Raw genomic sequence first — 16,151 nt, forward strand, 5'->3', positions numbered from 1 at the left:
CAGTTTTATAAGACATTGAATTCTTGCTTGAGTTTTAACTTTTAGCAATTTAAGTATATCATCCACTGCCTGCTGGTATCTGGTTTCTGAGGATAAATTGGCTAGTATTCTTATTGAGGTCTCCCTACCAGTCAAATGGCTTCTTTCTTACTGCTTTCAAGATTCTCTTTGTGTTTATCTTTTGGCATGTTGATTATAATGTGCCTTGTGGATCTCTTTGAGTTTATGCTTCTTGGAGTTCTTTGACTCTCTTGGATGTGTAGATTAGTGCCTTTAATCAAATTGTTGAAGTGTTTGTCTATGATTCATTCAAGTATTCTGTCTTCTCTTTTCTCTCTCTTTTCCTTCTTGGATTTCCATTATATGCATGTTGGTCAGTTTTACAGTATCTCTCAAGTTAATTTGGCTCTGTTTATTTTTCTGAAAACTTTTTCTTTCTATGCTTCATACCAGATAATTTCACCTGATATCTTCAAGTACATGAATTATCAGTCGTGCCTACTAAAATCTATTGTCGAAAACCTCTATTGAGCTTTTCATTTCAATTAATGCAATTTTTGGATCCTGAATTTCTGTTTGATTTTTTAAATTTGTACCTTATTATTGATATTTTCTATTTACTAATGTATTGTTCTGGTTTCTTTCAGTTCTTCATCCATGATTTGTTCTCTTCCACACCCCTTCAACATATAGCCAGGCCATTTACAAGTTTGCTTTAAACTTTATTTTCTGTTTGCACTAAGCTGACCAGTCAACCTGAGGTCAAGGATTAGTGTCTTCTCGGTAATTTTCTGTGCCTGCACACTGCTCTGGATGGAAGAATGGCTTTCTAAATTTCTTTGTCTACACAAGAGTTTTTCAATGCCTTAATTCTTCAAAGAATCTATTTCCAAGGCTTTGAGTATGTCTCTTTTTTGCCTTAACAAGTGTCTTTTATATTATTATTATTATTATTACTATTATTATTATTATTATTATTTAGTTACCCCAGGCAGTGACAGTTTATCTATTTACTTTTGGTACTTTCATGGGATGACCTCTGCAGAATAACTTCTATACCATGAGAACTAGTCAAATTGGGTGAAAAAGGAAACATTTTATTTTTTCCAGTTCTATTGTTTTTAATTAAGAAAATCAAGATGAACATATAAGCTTATAAACACTGAAATACAGAAATACATAATCTACTGCATAGAATTCTTACTACAAAACAACAGACATCTGCCCGAGGTTACTCATGCTGTGGGGGTAGTGTATAAGAGAGGGACACTTTTGTCATCAGATTGACAGTGAAGTGAAATGAAAGGTGGAAGTTTTTCCATGTAACCAGAGAACATGGACCCAATCGTGTGGTCATTATCAGACTCTGACTTAGGGGACAATTAATGTGCACTCATACTTGGCTGCCGCTGCCCGCAGCAGCAAGGGTGGTCGCGAGGTGAGGCGAGGGACTTAAAAGAATGGAGAGGACCATAAGCTCTGCTGGCAAATGGCAACTTTATTCAAGGAACTGCTGGCTTATATGCAGAACTGCAGTGGCCTGAGAACAATGTTGTTTTACAAAAGTTTGTACACTCCCGAAAGCTATCAAGAGGGCAAGATGTTCTCATATCCTGAGAACATTAGCCCAAAGATAGCAGTGTCCTCATGACTATCACTTTCTTGGAACATGACGCATATGCCAAGATCTTGTTCTTTCCTTCAAGGCTGAGAAGGAGAAGGTCCGGAAGATGTCAAGATACCCGCCGGCTCCAGGGACCAGAAACCAAGTCCCTCCACCATTTTCACAGTGGGGGACTCTGTCCTTGGTCCCCTGCGGCCTGGCGGGCTCCCACACTTGGCTGTGGCTCTTCCTGCTGCTGTTCTTCTGTCTTTGGCTTTGGCTTCTTCTTCTGTTTGGAAAGGCAGTTCAAAGCAGACTCACCATTTCTTGGACAAGGCATGAATGCAGGCAGCTTGCCAGACTGAGTTGAATACTTTGTTTTCAGGTCATCTTAAAACAATGGGAAAGTAAGTGGCATGGCTTCTTCAGGATCTTCACATGCTTTTGTCTCTGATGCTCTTCTTCCTGGTCTGACTTTCCTCCTTCATAAATTTTTCATACATCTCAATTGCAAGGGCAGCTGCTACCCATTCAGTCCAAGAGTTGTGTAGACAAGCCAGGAAGTTCTAGTACTTAGCTTTCTGAATCTGTTGAGCTTACTGGATTTGCTCCTTGACTTCATCCATGTACTTTGTGTACACAGGGAACAATGAGATGTCCTCATCTTTCTTAAGGGTTTTGTAAAACATCTTAAAATTGGTCATGTCCTCAGACTTAATTGGTATCAGGCTGAGACCTTCATTGGTGGCACCAGCAAGTTGATCACTCCAGTGAGCACTGATCTCTAAAGTGCAAGGAACCTGGTAAAGGATGACATGCTGGGCTTTAAAAATACCCAGGCCCCAAACTGCCACATCTATTGCCAGGAAAACATAATCTTCCATATAGGAAAACTGATCCAGGTTTCTGAGCCTCTGCTTCTGGTGCATGTAAGCATGTAGGATCAGTGGCATGATGTTTAAGACTTTGAGGAACCCAGGGAGGCATTTGATGAAGGAGATACTATTGGCAAACAGTAAGGTGTGGCCTGGATACTGCATCAGAAAGTGGTACAGATATAAGTCTTTCTCATCATTCTCATAAGGAATCTTGTTCTCTTTCAGTGTCTCCAATGGCATTAGGCTTGCCTTCATGCCAGTCTTCTGAATGAGGAGGTCAAGTTTGGTAGTTTTGTCAGTTTTCTTTGTGGAAGGATTCAATCACAAGCTTGAGGTACCAGAGTGAGTCATTGTGGCAGAAAAAAAGAAGTATGTTTGTCTCTTTGGATTTTATTGGAAGTAACTGAGCATCTCCAGCAGGTGTGAGAACTCAGCACAGCATTCCATTGTGTAAATATACCACATTTGAAAGCCCTTCAGAATTATATTTACATAAAATACAATTTATGCTTATTCTATTTTATCTGTTCTTACAGAATTTCAAAAACTAAGTACAGTGAAACCATTGTTAAATATATTTGACTTATACTGTGTTCTTAAGAGTAACAAAATTGAATGCTTACATTCTTTAAAGAAGATTTTTATCTCAGATTATGTTAGCTCCAATTAATGGAATATGGAAGTTTTGAAATAAATACATTATAGAATACTAGAATTACATGCAAACTCAAACTGATCTTTATACATTACATATCCACACATGCCTATGATATCTACTTGGCTTCATCATTCACAGATCCTTAGAGGCAAGTCACAGGAAATTCACATCGAGATGTTTTACAGACAAATGTTGGAAGTTCTAAGTTCTTTGTTATTATTCTTAGGAAAACAGAATGGTAGATTTTGTCTCAAAATAATTTTAAAAATAAGATATTGTTGATCTCATATGTCAAGTAACAAATTAGAGAAATAGACATGATATCTAAAGACACAGAATGGAGCTTAAGATTAAAAGCTCTGGTAAGACTTCTTATTTTATTACAAAAAGTACCATTAAGATGGTGATTACCCATAACAACTGTTCTCTGTGTTGTCTCTGAAGTTGTTCATGGTAGAAAGTGGCATTACTGAACTACAAGTCTTTATTCTGGTTTCCATTTAATGAACCAGCCAGTAGCCTTCTGATCTCTAGATTCCCCCAACATCCCATTCTCCCAATATCCCAATGTGAGATGTCTCACATTCCACTACAATATATATATTGTAGTGGAATATATATATACAATATATTGTGTACAATATATTGTAGTGGAATACAATACAATATATACAATATACAATATATTGTAGTGGAATATATATATATTGTATATATATATTCCACTACAATATACAATATTGTGTGTATGTATATATATATATAGATATATATATATATATATATATATTTATTTATTTATCAGATAAGGCCGGAAAAGAAATGTTTTCTTCAGCCTTAATTGGAAAAGTGCAGATTTTGAAGAGAAATGAAGGAGGCTGTTTTCAAATGAATCAGCTTTCTGTTTCTGTCTCCATGATAACTTTTCCACTAGTCCTCCCCAAAGCAGGCCCTGCCAACTTGAAAATTTCCGTACTCTGATATAACAATGAAATTTTAGTTTAATACTATCATCTTCTTTGAAATGAAAACTAATTTACTTGTTGAATTTCATATTAAAGATTAAAAAAACATGTTTTGATTATGTCACAGACTTAACACTATTTGTTCTCACAAACTATGAAAACTCCTTACCTATCCTCCCTCTAGCATTTCCCATGCTCCTCCTACCTACTATTCCGTGATGGAATATGTCTAGATCTGTGCCCATGAAGCAAAAACCTTAAACCCTTGGTATTTGCTGAACCACAACTCTCAAAATGGAACAGTTGTATTTATGCTAACTGATAGCTAATTAATTTGATAAAAATAGTTGGTGTTTATGGGTAACATTCAAAAGTGGTTTCAATTATAACCTTCTGAAAACAAATATTATTTTATGATGGGTCAAAAAATCACAATATGAAGAACCACATACAAAGGCAAAACCAATATGCACTAAAGCAGATGACAGCTGACATGTTTTTCAATAGTTCTCTTAGAGCACACTACTCAGATTTCTAAATCAGCCATTTCAATGCATTATCAGTACACTAATAATACCTTGAAATATTTTCCCCTGCAGAAAATAAACCCAATATTACATATTCAGTTTAATCGCTTACCACTATATGAAACTATTGAATTATGTGAAGCTATTGAATTATGAATATTTGTTGGTAATGCATACATGGGAAGAAGAAAAAGCATTTAACTTAAAAATATCATGAGCAAAAAGCATATATGTATGTATGTGTATATATATGTACATATATATATGCTTCTTGAAAGACGATTCCATGGCTTTCAAATTAATCTTAACAGCTGTGACCCAATCATTTCACTTCCTGTCCATGCATTCCAAAATATAGCTCTTCTATTATTTTCCTCTATTAACCAGTTAATCAGATTATGTAATCTCAGTTTTTCTAAATCTGAATGTCTAGAGTAGCATGCAATGACAGTGTAAAAATTGTTTTTAAAAGCTAATCATTGGGGGAAAAACATTTTGGGACCCTACACATGACCTATAGATGGAGCTACAAGATGAAAATGAGAATGAAAATACTGAGTGAGCTAACCGGCTGTCTAACACTGTTGCACGGACTACTCTAACTTGAGCACACAGCCTGAGCAAGTTACAGTAGGGACTGGCGAGCTGCATGCATCCCACAGGCTGTTCTTGTGTGTCTTGGAAGTCAAGAATAGTTTTTAAACTTTTTAAGAGTTATTTAAAATACGGAGAAACATATGATCAGATGCTGTGTGGCCGTAAAAGCTTAAAATACACATTGTATTGCTCTTTACAGAAAAAGTCATTGACCCTCTTACACAGTGAAAGAGAATTACAAATGATAATTTGCTTTCATGATATTTCTCCTTTTGTATAAACTACTAAAAAGCAATGAATGATAGTGCCTGTACAGCCTTACTCAATTTCCACTTTCTTCCCAGGAGAGTTACTTACCAATTTGGTTAAAAAAAAAAAAAACTTTACTAATTATAACTAGCTTTGTAACATACAGTTATGATGAGAAGAATGGGTATTCTGAAAACATTATTAAAAGATAATTTAAAAAATTAAAACATGACTTGCATAAAAATATCAAGCAAATTGTTTGCCAAAGACATTATTAAACTTATTAATTAATGAAGGGTCTCATGTTTAAACCTGTTTAAAATATATTTCAGTGACTAGATATATATCGAATACTTAATAAAGGAACTAGAGTTTAACTGAGAATAATATTGCTGAGTGAGATACAAAAGTGGTTAATTTTGTACAAAGCAAAAAAATGTAAGCTTTTGGATTATCTTTTCTACAAGAGAAAAATTAGTTGCATGTCAACTGCACAAAAATCTTCAAACTAACATGTCACTCATTTGAGTCTGGATCCTTTAATCAAGACTCTTAATAGTCTCCCCTGTCTCACAATCACAGGTAATCTGCCAAAAAATGTTCATAATTATAATAAAGATGCTGGTTTTATTATATTTGGCCTAATTCTTTAGGGAGAGCAAGAGTGTTAATTATCATAATCACCTCCTTGAGTTTGCTCTTCAATTCCTATAGCCAGAAAATTAACTTCTGTCTAGAAATTTTACTCAAAAAATTTTGGATTGCTCTTCTAAGATCCTCTGTTATTTTCTCTTCTATTCCAAGATTGAAAAACCAAGCATATAACACTCTTACAATAAGACATCATTGAAGTCCCTATACAGATTCACAAATCTTCTCCTAACGGCCACAGAATTTGCCATAGTTCCTTGCTTACAAGAAAGTGGCCCCATTAGTATCTTTGAGACTGAGATCCTATAAGCTCAGTACAACCCCACCTCCTTTTCAAAAGACTTTTGAAAGCACTGACTCCACACATAATATTAACACTTTTTCTTAATAGTGGGCTTGGCATATCTCATTGAATGAGAATTATTCTTAAATATGATCCTCTAGGTATAACCTCAATTATACAATTAATTTTTCTAATTACAACCTAGTTAAAATGGGAAGAGGTTGTTATAGAACCTATGCAAATAATATATTACATAGAAATAAAGGAACTGGATCAAAATATTTGTTTCTAAATTCTGTGAGGAATGTCAGTGAGAATTAGATACCAATAAAATTGTTTCCTTTTATTTTGTAAGAAAAGAATCCAGTAGATTAAACATTAAAAATAGCTTAAGAAGAAACAGATGTCCCATTTATGTTTGCATAACAATAACTCATTGAAGATAATCACACTATTTTGAACAAATAACCACAATAAAACTATTAGTCCATTCAGTTCAGTTTAAACAATCCTTATTCTGCTCAATTTTGAGTCAGAAGTCTTTCATTAAGCATGTCTGCTTCAGGAATGAAAGGAACCCTAGAATCCTAACTTGATCTACTAATAAAATCAGAAAGTTGTTTGAATGATGTCAGCTTGAAGACCAGTGCTCACGTATGTATAGTTTAGAATAACTAATATGTAAGGCTCTGAGATTGTACATCTTTGTTAAAAACAAAAAATCTAGTTTACGTCAGAGCCCTCTGCAAATATGAGAGGGAAGCATGTAACCATTTGAGAATGGAAGTAAATGACTGTAGTTATTTTATTAAGTAAATAACAATTCAGAATAAAGGAAATTAAAATTCTTTCTTGGGATGCAGGATATGACTATTTCATAAAGGTTTGATCAGTAGTTCTCCTTAGGGTAACAACTATTAACAACAAGGTCATTGCCAGATCTCCATGGCCTTTCCGAAAACATATAATAACAAATATTTATATTAATACTATTTTATGTGGTGATAGGTTTAATTTATAGCTGGCTTGGAAAAGATGTTCCTTTATCTCTTTTATTACTGAGGATGCCTGGATAGCCAGTGTTGTGTTTTGTTAGTTGTTTTTCCTTCATAGACAAGGTAAGAGTAATGGAACTTCTGATACCCAACTTAAGGCTCCAAAATCCTCTGGCAACCCGAGTTAGTCACTGAAAAGTTACAACTGGCCTAACTGGTTTGATAAGCCTTGCTTAACTACTTAAAAATTCACCTAAGAGCTTTTTCAGTGAAGTGTCCTAAAACCAAGGCTGCTCACACAATCCAGTGTTGGAGGTAAGCCAGAGACTCACCTGTGCTCAGAGAAGGGGCCCTAGGGGATGTGAGCTGCAGAATGTCTCTTGGACCTCTCAGACTTGACTACATTCTTTTTCTCTCACTGCATCGCTGCATCAGTCTGTTTTTAAATATAAACCTCTTTAAGAATATACTTACGTATTTTCAAATATTCAAATTGAAGAAAATAATACATTTTGCATAATATTTTATCTATACAACCTTATCTTACTGATGAATATCTCTTCTGAACTGATAACTTTTCACATATACATAATAGTATTGAACTAATTATAAAACTTCAAACATACTCAGAATCCATAATATTTCTAACATGCTACTCTTATCAAATAAAATCTACATAATTTTCCAGGGAACTTTTGAGAAATCTCAAAGATCTTTTCAGGTGTAAAAGACATTCTGAATACCTTTTTAGGGACCAGTCTTGGGAACTCAAACGCATTATCAAATGAGACTTTGTTACTTAGTTGAAATAGAATCAGTATTGATTACCTGTTTAATTAAAGTGTCATTTACACATACAACATAGTAAACCATTGTGTGATTGTAATAAATATTCACTTTTTCACAACCAAGGAAATATTTTTTAAAATAATCAAAACATTTCTAAGTCAATTTTATGAAGAGGAAATTATTCTAGTGAGATCTGGATTGTTTGTTACTAAACAAAGAAAATTAAATTTTCTTCCTTTATATCCTTTAAAATTTGGAACAAATAGTTAGGTTTTGTCTTCACTAGGATCTTTCACAATCTAGAAAAAAAATGATGATTTAATTAGAATAAACTTACTTTCTGATTCCCTGAAATAAAAAAATCTCATCAACCTACCTAAGAATATAATGGTAATGTTCTGTCAGTATTGATATTGGACTCCAATATCCAAGTTAATAATAATTTAAAATAAAAATAAAATAAAATAAAATAAAAAATATCTCACAAAAACTAAGAGGATGGTAATTGAAAACTTTTATATACAAGCATTTTATAAGACTCACAAAGCTTACAATTTTCTAGAGCCGCACAAGTCACTTTATAAAAATAGACACATTCAACATGCTCCAAAATACACTCATCTATAAAAAAGGAGCAAATATCCCTTTCTGTCTTGAAAGTTTTCAAACTTTCTGACAGTTGTAAATTATACAACCTTTATTATCTAAAGCTTAAATTTATTGTATCTCATGTATATTTTCATATCATTTATTTTTATCCCATTATGAAGATTGAGAGAATAAAATTTGTACACAATGAAGTACATGTCTCTTATATAATAAAATAATTCAAAGTGTGTTTAAAAAAAAGGAGCAAATGTATATAAGCCTATTATTATATTTAGTAATTGGTGTTTCTATATTCAGAAATATTAGTTAGAAACTAAGTATTAAATTATTAGCCATTAATTCATTAATTTAATATCGTTACAAGATTTTAAGGTTTGGGAAATCATGTTCAAGGTGATACATAGAAACCATGATTGCTTTGGTTTTAAAAAGTCCTCAGAATTATCATTAAATTTAGTTAAACATAAATATTTTTATAATTTTATTTTTTAGCATTTTATTGTGTATGCTATTACAGCTATCCCACTTTTTTCCCCTTCAGCCCCCTCAACCCCAGCCCACACCCCAGTTCCATAGTCAATCCCTAAATTGTTGCTCATGTTCGTGGGTCTTTCATATGCATTCTTTGACTGATCCCTTCACATTCTTTCAATCAGTCTCCACCTTTCCCCTCCCCTCTTATAGCTGTCACTCTATTCCATGATATCATTTGTGAGATATGGTGTCTGTCTTTCACCAACTTATTCATTCCACTTAGCATAAGTCTCCAGTTCCACCCATGCTGTGGCAAAAGGTAGGGATTCTTTTTTACTGCTGTGTAGTATTCCACTATGTACATGTATCAGGTTTTTTATCCACTCACATACTTATGGATACTTAGGCTGTTTCCAAATCTTCACTGTTGTAAATAATGCTACTATGAAAATGGGGGTGCATACATTTCTTAAATTGATTTTTGGGGTTCTTTGGGTATATTTCCAGCAATGTCATTGCTGGGTCAAAAGGCAGCTAGTTCCACAATACCTGAAAGCATGCTCAAGATAGAGGGCACTGTTATTTTTTATAACCTCATCTGAGAAGTGACATACTACCATATTTAGCATGAGCTAGTGGCCACCCAAACCAACTTTTCACAATGTATGCAAGAACTATAAAGACCTCCTGTGAATACCAAGAGGCAGGGATGATTGAAGTCACCTGGAAGGCTAGGTACTGTGGAAGGAAAACATCTCATACTCACCCATTAAGAGGTCAGAATTTCCTTTTTTAAAAAAGATTTATTTATAGGTCAGGAGAGACAGACACAGATGCACAAGGTACTTTTAAATTTAGCTCTACAAATTAAGTCATAAGACAGAGTGAACATGGAAACAGGAACTAGTCTGGATTCCAAGGAGCTGCTAGGAATGAAATTCTTAATTAATTGAAGGTCACAAATAAGCCAAGAGGAAACAAACAAAAAGCCCAACTAATAAAATTCGCCATTGTCTCTCACTAAAGGGAGAATCAATCTTTATGATCCATTTAACAGAGCTTACCAAGTAATTGGGAAAAAGCAAAATTCTTAATCACTGCTACCAACAATAGAAAATAAGGGATTGGCTATACATAAACCAGAGACCAAAATAAAGAATAAAATAGTACGGAGGAAAAAATTCTAGAGAAATAGACAGTTGCTAAGGTAAATTTGTATTGCTATGTGCAATTTTCCCTAGGCTAAAGTTAAGTTGCACATGAGGAATATTTTTTATTATTGTTCAAGTACAGTTGTCTTCACTTTCCCCCACCACTCTCCCCTGCCATGTCCCTTAGAGCAATGGACACAAAGGAAAGAATAAACAAATGGGACCTCATCTAAGTGAAAGCTTCCGTATGGCTAAAGAAAACATCAGCAAAAGGAAAAGGGAACCAACTGTATGGGAAAATATATTTGCAAATGATACCTTGGACAAGGATTTGATCTCCAAATTGTATAAGGAACTTACACAACTCCACTCCAGGAAGACAAACAATCCAATCAAATGGACAAAGGACTCAAAGAGACACTTCTCCAAAGAGGACATACAGAGTGCCCAGAGATATATCAAAGGATGCTCAGCATCACTAGCCATCAGAGAGATGCAAATTAAAACCACAATGAGATACCACTTCACATCAGTCAGAATGGCCATTGTAAACAAATCAACAAACAAGTGCTGGTGAGGACGTGGAGAAAAAGGAACCATGAGTAATACTTTTCAAGAAATGTAGCTTTATTACCTCTTAAGCAGATTAGTCCACTTGAGCATCTTAGAGAACATCCTCCAAAATGGCTTAAGTTTATTTTTTAAAAAATTTAAAACATGACTTATAAAAATATAAAATGAACACACATCAAAGCTAAAGGGGGTAGTATTGAGGGTTCGAGATGGGAGTAGGGGTGTGGGGGAGAGTGGAGGTGGGAAAATGGAGACAACTGTACTTAAACAATAAAGAAAAATCACAGATTGGATTCAACTAGGCATTTATAAGGAATATAATAAAGGGAAGTAGGATAAAATTGGCGCATTAGGTACAAAACTGGTTTTCATTTCTTATTTGATTTCATCTTAATGGAAATGAAATATGTGGTTGAGTTGGGGAAAGAATAAAATGTGTTCATAGTTCATTAAATTTAACTACTCCCTTTGATTAACACAAAATTTTCTAGTTCTTGTTAGGTCTAACAACAGCAAATCCTGAGAAAGCTGTATGGCAGTTAGCACAGCACTAAATGAAGGTACAATGTAACAAGGTAACTAAAACGACACAGGAGCCAGAGCAATGTTGTTATTTTTAAGATACAGGTCAGAGATAATTTTCCCTCATAAAGCTTCTTTTAAATGCTGACATTCTATGCCAATATTCTTACTATAAGGGTACTGAACTTACTTTTAAGAAGGATGAGAAAACAGACAAAGAGAAAGGTGATAATATGTTATACTTTCATTTTTTATTTATTTTATTTATTTTTCAAGTACAATTTTCTGTCTATTACTCCCATCCCACCCACCCACCCCCGTGGTCCCCCCTCCCTCCCATTTCCACCCTTCTTAGTTGTTGTCCATGTATCCTTTATATTTGTTCCTCTAAATCCCTCCCCTATTTCCCCTGAAATTCTCTCCCCTCTCCCCTCTGGTCGCTGTCCCCCTGTTCTCTATACTTTAAAAAAATTGTAAAACATCCCCACATGAGTTTAAGGAAAGGAAGATATGTTTCCGACACCATGTAATGCTACATTTCCTTAAACAATGAACAAAGTTTGGAAATGAATAGCTATACTCGGTACATTTCAAAGGTAAAGATAGTAGGGTAAATTTAGAAATACCCAGAAATATTTTCCCTGTAAAAATGTCAGTTTTCTGGCAAATGCCAAAAGAAATGAAAAGCCACTCTTACACCCAAGCCGAGAGCCAACCAGTGAAGAAACCACCTAATAATGAAGTGCATGAAAGACCCTAAGAAGTAGGAATAATGCTGTTAAGTTTGGACTTGATTTAGTATATAAACCTGAAGAAATACTTGTGAAAATATAAGTGGAATGTAACAAAAAAATCTAGTATCAAGAAATGAATGCACAATAAGCTGAAAATTAAGTTTTATCTGTAATTTCTGTTCTTTTTATAAAATATTTTCATGGACTATAAACATATTTTCTTCTTCCCCTAACTCAACCAACATATTCATTTCCATTAAGATGAAAGAATAAAAATTAAAATCAGGCAGCATGGTCTAATGAAAAATACCTATGACTCACATCCTTTCTTTTCTGTACCAGACCTTTTCTTTAAACTCCAATGCATTTGATATCTTCTCTTGAATTACTCAAAAGTAACAAAATCAAATCTTCATCTCTTCATATTAGTTCTTATAATTAAGTTAATTATGCTACTGTACATTCTATTGTACAAGTTGGAAACCTAAAACTTTTCTTTAAATTTTTCCTCTAATTCAAGGGTGCCAAACTCATTTTCACTGGGGGCCACATCAGCTATATGGTTGCCTTCAAAGGGCTGAATGTAACTTTAGGACTGTATAAATGCAACTCCTTCTTAATAGTTAAGTGAGAGCTCAGCACTGCCACTGGGTAGAAACGAGGTGCCGGGCTGGATAAAGCAAGGTGGGGGGGCCAGATTCTGCCCATGGGCCTCGTGTTTGCCACCTGTGCTCTAACTCTTATTCACCCATCAGCAGTGTCCTGTTGCACAACCTCATATACCTTTAAATCTGTCCATTTCACTTGGGTACTACCACCATCTTAGCTGATGTTAATGTCAGGAGTTAGGTTAAAATAGCCTTCCAACTGGTCTCCTAATATTTATTCAGGTCCCACCTCCATTCTTACTCCATAACTTTTCCAGAGTTTTCTTTTGTAAACATAAATATGGCTGTGTCACCACTGTGTTCCTCAAAGATTATTTTCTGGTTGCCTGCAGACACAGGGGTCAGGGCAGCAGAAGATGTGGATTACAAATGAGCATGAGGAAACCTCTGAGGTGATGGATATGTTCATTATCTTCATCTCGGTGATGATTTCTCAAGGATATCCATGTGTCAAAATCCATCAAATTGTACAATTTAAATATATATAGTGTAGGGCAAGTATATCTTAATAAAGTTGAAGAAAATGATCTTGCCAAGACTTTGCCCATTTCATTAGTTCTCAAGTTCCTGATTACTTTTCACTTAGCAAAATTTTTTCAAGATTCCTCCATGTCTTTGTTGTGACTTTATAGCTGCTTTGTTATTTTCTTGCTGAGTAATATTCCATTGTATTTGATGTATCACAGTTTGTTTACCCATTCACCTACTGAAGAACATCTTGGTGGCTTCTAAGTTTTGGCAATTGGAGATACAGCTGCTACGAACATTCACATGAAGGTTTTGTGTAGGCACAACTTTCCTCATTAGATGGATAGATCAGAGAGAGCACAAATTGCTGGCTCACACAGTAAGAATTTCAGTTTCTTTTAAAATGCCAAACTCTTCCAAAGTGGTGATACGATATCGTTTTGTATTCCTATTAGCAAAAAATGAGAGTCCCTAGCACTCTGCATTCTAGCAAGCAGTTGGTCTTGTCAGTGTTCTGGATCTGGGCCATTCTTACAGATATGTAGTGATATTTCATTTTTATTTACAATCTCCTAATCACAAATAGTATTAGGCATCTTTTCATAGGTGTATTTGCCAGCAGTATTTCTTCTTTGGTGAGGTGTCTGCTAGGTCTTTTGTTCAGTTTTTGACCTGGTGGCTCTTTTCCTTATTGTTATATTTAAGGATTCTTTTCATATTTTATATACCAATTATTTATCTGATATGTTTTTATAAATACATTCTCTCAGTCTATGGCTTATCTTTTTGGAAGTTCTTAATTTAATGAAGTTTGGCTTTTCATTCTTTTCTTTACTAGATACACTTTTTGTTTTGGATGTAAAAAGTCATTGCCAATGCCACGTCCCTCAGATTTTCTCCCATGTTATCTTCTAGGAATTTTATAATCTTGTGGTTTATATTTAGGGCTATGATCCATTTTGAGCTAATTTTAAAGAAAAGCATAAGGTCTTTTTTGATAATTTTGCATGTAGATACCTCTTATTACTTTCCAAGAATCATCCTGAACCATGACATCTCGAAATGTGAGCAATCAACGGTGACCCTGGTGCTGGCCTTCTTTACAAGCGTTTCTCATTTACTCATGGCAGAGCCTCAATTTTGTTAGTCTCCCACTGTAACAGAAAAAGCCAATAAAGAACATAAATTCTAAAACAGTAACTGGTTAACTCACAAAAAAAACAGTGAAATTGAGACAAAAATCGGAGAAGTAAAAGCAAACAGTAAAATTGTAGAATTAAAGCACACTCTATCTGTAATAACATTAGACGCAAATGGACTAACCACTCTAAAAATGGCAGATACAAACTGAATAACGGGAGAAAAAAAGCAAAATGCTATGTTATTTATAACAGGTGAATTTAAAAATAAATACTGAAACAGATTGAAAGTATGTAGAATAATTGGGAAAGATATACCATGAAAGTAGTATAAGAAAGTTGCTTTATATTAGTTTTTAAAAATGTTAGTATTGCACTAATCAGACTATAAATTGAAGGGTTTTCCAGAGATAGTAAGAATTATCTTTTATAATTATAAAGTGTAAATTCATGAAAAATATGTGAACATTCTATACACATATGCTATTGATAAATAATGAGGATTTAAGATACATAACACATTTCAAAAAACTGAAGAGGGAGATAAAATCCACAATCATTATTAGTGATTTCAATATTACTGTCTTGGTAGTTGATAGTACAAATTTCAACTAACTTGAACCAACTGATATTTATAGAAGAAATAGACCAAGTAACTGCAGAATACACATTATTTTCTGGATATGTAGAACATTCACCAAGAACTATCATATTTGGGTCATAAAATTTTTCAACAAATTTTTGAAGCCTGCATTATCTTTAATATGTTCTCTGACCATCACATAATTAAATTTGAAATGAAAATAATGGGGTATCTAGAGAGTCCCAAATGTTTAACATGTCAAACTTCTATATAACCCATGAGTCAAAGAAGAAATCACAAAAATAACTAGACAATATTTCAAACTGACTGATTATGCAAGTGCAATATATCCAAGTGTCTGGCACTGTACAACAAACCACTAAAAACTAAGTGGCATAAAATGAGCATTTTATCATGCTCACCAATTTTCTGGTGTGGGAATTCAGACAAGGCATGTGGAGATGTCTTGTCTCTGCTCCTCAGTGTCTGGTCCTGAGCTGGGAAGACTGGAACAGCTGGGGAAATTCAACAACTGAGGCTGGGGTTGCTGAGTGACATCTTTACTCACATTTGGTACCTGGGATTGGGGTGACTGAAGGCTCAGCTCATTGGAGCTGTTGAGCAGAACACCTACATACACACAACCTGTCTTCCAGCCTGAGGTTTCTCTCAATGTGGAGGCTTCACAGCAGCTAGAGTTCTTGCATAGCCTCTGGGGGCTGCAAAAGCCAGAGTTGCCTTCAAGTAGCAGTAAAGATGTGGACCTAATGAGGCTTTGATACATTGTTGATAGAAGTAGAATATGCAACAATCACTGTGTAAAACTTTCTAGGAGTTTCTAATAAATTCATAAATATCCATAACCATATAGTAAATTTGAACACCATTATTTTTTTAAAGCTGTATTTACTTATTTTTAGAGAGAGGAGAAGAGAGGGAGAGAAACACCATTGTGAGAGAGAAACATTGGTTGCTTCTCCTACATGCCCTGAAAGTGGGGGGTGGGCTGAACCTGCAACCCACACATGTGCCCTG

At 34.5% G+C, this 16,151-nt stretch overlaps 1 pseudogene; it reads right to left on the minus strand.

Moving 5' to 3' along the window:
- Positions 1–762: 762 nt before the first annotated feature.
- On the minus strand, positions 763–2,928 carry LOC118997085 (ATP-dependent RNA helicase DDX24-like; annotated as a pseudogene).
- Between the last annotated feature and the right edge of the window lie 13,223 nt (positions 2,929–16,151).

The sequence above is a fragment of the Sturnira hondurensis genome, unplaced genomic scaffold (genome assembly GCF_014824575.4).
Source record: "Sturnira hondurensis isolate 20B ecotype Veracruz unplaced genomic scaffold, ASM1482457v3 Scaffold0012467, whole genome shotgun sequence".
Taxonomy (NCBI): domain Eukaryota; kingdom Metazoa; phylum Chordata; class Mammalia; order Chiroptera; family Phyllostomidae; genus Sturnira; species Sturnira hondurensis.